The sequence below is a fragment of the Lonchura striata genome, chromosome 1 (assembly GCF_050655825.1).
Source record: "Lonchura striata isolate lonStrDom1 chromosome 1, ASM5065582v1, whole genome shotgun sequence".
Classification (NCBI taxonomy): Eukaryota; Metazoa; Chordata; class Aves; order Passeriformes; family Estrildidae; genus Lonchura; species Lonchura striata.
This window is the reverse complement of record NC_140703.1, coordinates 28277586-28281395: the sequence shown is the minus strand read 5'-3', so window position 1 is coordinate 28281395 and position 3810 is coordinate 28277586. Positions and strand designations below refer to the sequence as shown.

Genomic DNA, 3810 nt, shown 5'->3' with positions numbered 1-3810 from the left:
GTAAATATCTTTCCTGACTTGTCCTTACTAGGTGAGGGGATAGAAGCCTTCTTGAGAAGTAAGGAGATACCATCAGCTGTGTTTCTTTTCTTCTTTTACTAGTCTTTAAAAGCAGTATTGTGCCTTCTTCATCACTGACCATCTGTCAGAATTAGTTTCTATTTCTGATGTCCTTGCACCTTTGGCAGGTAGTTGCAGAGGTCCCTGTGGCTTAGCCTTGAAAAAAACATTCCTTGTCCCCTGGGTGCATTTCTGTAGTTGTGTGCTGACGTCCTGATGTGGAGGTGGACAGACACAAGCAGCATGGCAAGAAACAGTCTAAACAATCCTAGCCCAGTGTCAGCCTCTAGAAGGCTGGCAGGCTTTGTGACACCATCTGCAAATGCTATTCTGCCTCCTTTGCTGTCCTTGCTGATTCTCTCAGGCTCTGGAGAGTAAGCAAACTGCCCTCTTGCAACATATGTGAGCACTGATGTGCCACAAGGCTGGCAGATGGAGCAGAGCTGTGCTCCCTGCTGTTTCTGCAAGAAGCCCTGAAGGAGCAGCACCACATCCAGATGTTTGAGCCAGGCTGCTCAGCAGCTTCTTGTTGAGCTCTTTACCCTCCCTGGTGTACGGAAAGGAAAACAAGATCCTTGGGATCACGACTGTAAGAATTCACTTTACAGTGCTGCAGCCTATGAAGATGAAAAGGTGCAGCCAATATGACCCATATCCCATGGGTTGCCCTTCTTAACTAAATTACTGAGTGAAACCAATCTGCTGAGACTGGTTCTGGACTTGCTGATGCAGGTGTCCGTGCATGCTTGAGGAACAGCCCCCAGACCAACAGCTTTCCTTGGCTGTGGGTGAGTGCTTCACCCAGCAAAGCCTTCAGCAGCAACAAGCAGAGCAATGCTACAACAAGCAAGAGGACCAGCATGTCATGATGTGTCCCCAGACCTATGACATTGGGCTAGCATGAATTTCACATCTTTTGACTTTGTTAGGCTTTGATTGACATCTCAATAAAACCCAGCTATTTGTCTAAGAATGTCATGGTAATGCACATGAAACCTCAAGCACACACTCCCACTCATGTACATACATAAACAAATATGGGGGTATGTATAAAAATACATTCATGTATATGCATTTATATGCTGATAATGCATTTATTTATGTGTAGAGTTATATGTGTCTGATCAGATGCTGCTTCTGGCAGAATTTTCCCCATGATTTTTGGACACAGAAACTGAGCCCACATACTGTTGTGATCATATATCCTGGGCACTACTTAGGATGGGCAGAACAGCACCTTGTTTCAGCAGAAAAACATCAGCAATCCGAATCACCCACAGCTTAATCCTCTTCAAAGAAAGACTGACCTGTTTTCAGCCTCCTCTAAGCAGGGCTGGGGGGAACATTTCTAGGTGACCTTCCATTGCCAGCAGAAGTCTTAATTGTCCACTCTGTGCTGAAACTCACACCATCATTTTGTGCTCCTGTAAAGCTGGTGAAAATACTTCTATCATTTGAATACCTCCTTTACTAGTATTTGCATGTCACAGTAAAAGATAAGAGGATGTAGAACAAATTGATTTTCTTTTCTTTTGTGGAAGATACTGATGAGTCCAATGGGATTTTTTGTATGAGTGTGTTTCTTTGGGTCAGGAAACCTAGAATTGAAAACACTCAGTCTAAATATAAGCTTAGGAACTGAGCAAAGATGGAAAGGATTTGGTGCTGCTTGGCTACGAATTATAATGCTTGATTATTGCTAGTGCCTTTGCATGTTTGTTTTCAATCAGATTGACATCATAAAACCTTATTTACTTTCTTGCAAAAGTCTGTTTTCATTTGCCTTTCACTTCTCATTTGAAGCTGTTATGGGTTTGCATTTGGGCTCCTCATCTGTCTGCCTGTGATATGTAATGATCCTCATTGATTTTTCCTGCTCTTTGCCCTAAGTTCTTGACTGTGTGTAAAACAGCCCATTTGAAATAACCTCTGGAAATTGCTGGACTGCTCTTGACTAGGAGAGCCCTAGAGGCAAGATCAGGAAGAGGCCTGAGTGAAAGAACATTGCTGCATAACCTAATGTCAGTCTGCATCAGTCCATCAGTGTGACAGAGGGCAAAAGAAAAAGGAAGGGAGAAGATATTAAGTGCTGTGAGATTCAACCCTGCCATTTTTCTTCCACATGAGAGCTTGGTCCAGGACCAGCTTCTCTGTTACTTTGTACCTTGCTACTGAATGATAACCTGGGCTCTCAGAGGGGTGATGGGTCCCTGTTCTCCCTTTAACACACCTGAGCTCATTGGGACTGCCATCCTGAGTTAGCTGGCACAGCTGGATGTGTGCTTTAAAGCTTGGGAGTGGCTGTCAAGTATGCTTGAAGGAGAACCATGAGTGCTGGTGGACCTCCATTCTGTCCTTGCACATTTGAAGGAAAATTGCACATTCCAGAAATTTCCTGGAAAAGAATAGCAGAGAGAACTGCAGAGGAGCCCACTTTGCTGTAGCTTGGGTGTTCATGAGATAACAACCCAGTTCCTTGCTTCATCCTGTCTTTCTGCAGCCTTCCAATAGCATTTATTTGGGAATTATTTGCTTTGTCACCACCATGCCATCACTACAAAAGTGAAGTAAGGATCTGTGGAGCAGTGAGAGATCATTACAGAGCAGGACAGGAACTGCAGGCAGATTGCATGTCCTCTAGAGATTGCTACAGATTTCAGTGTATGGAGATAGTGTTTGTGAAGGGCACAGGACAAAGGACTTCAAAACTGTTTAACTAGTTGCTGGTATACTTCAGGTGCACATCAAGACCTAAGCACTCAGAATTTCCTTCTAATAGCCCCAGTAGTCTGTCTTATAAAGAGAAACCTGGAATCCCTATTGCCTGGCACACTAGAGTCCAAGTTGAAAAGGACTAAGGGACAGACTAACCCTGACAACTAATCAGGTGGCAGGCCCAGGTAAAAGATGGAGACTGCACTTGTTTTATAACTTTCTTCTGAAGCGCTTGTAAATGAAAACATGTAGGTCAAAATCTGGCAAGAGGAGGAAGTAGCTTATTGAGTCCATATAATTTTGTTGCTTTGTTGCCAGCAGTTAAGTGGGTTAGTATGGCTTACTTGGGTTTCTATACTTAAGAAGAGAGCAGAAGAAGAAAGGAAAGTATGATATAGAAAACATACCATGAGCTTGTTTATTGATCTGGATTAAAGACAGCAGGCTCTCAAGAGACTTCAGATGAAGTCTACATTACTGACTTACCATCCCATCACCCAACACTTACCTGGGCTCTTCCCTGGCAGGTTGCTTCTCCCAGCTCCTTTGAGCTGCAGGATTGGCATTGCCCCATTTTGGCACTCCATCAGCTGGTGCAGCCTTTGGATTTGTTAGTGGTTTTCATACATGTCACCAGAATCAAGGCCAATGGCAGAATTCCTGTCTTACACCTTGCTTATCATCACAGTATCTAGGCATTTACCAAGACAGAGGTCAATTCATTACATGGAGCTTCAAAACTATTCTGATATTTTCTATACTTACACCCGAATCTATTTCCAGACACAGCATAAATTATCCAGTTAGTCCTATCTACAGAATTATTTATCCCAATTGCTTGTGATGTGATAAACAAAATGTTGTACAATATCCACTCTAATCTGCTGTGGATCAGAGTTGTTAGGATTTGAATGGTTAGCTGAGGATGTGCACAGCTCATTGACCTGCCATGCAGATACTGAGCCACTGTTTTCTGAGGTGGTTGTACCATAGGATCATAAAAGTTAGGAGTGGAGATATCCTGTTCTGTTATCT

General features: G+C 43.2%; 1 protein-coding gene across 2 annotated transcripts in view; it reads left to right on the top strand.

Annotated features, from left to right (window-relative positions):
* ARHGAP31 (Rho GTPase activating protein 31) overlaps positions 1 to 3810 on the top strand; it is a 60861-nt gene that overhangs the window by 26491 nt on the left and 30560 nt on the right. The window lies entirely within an intron of this gene.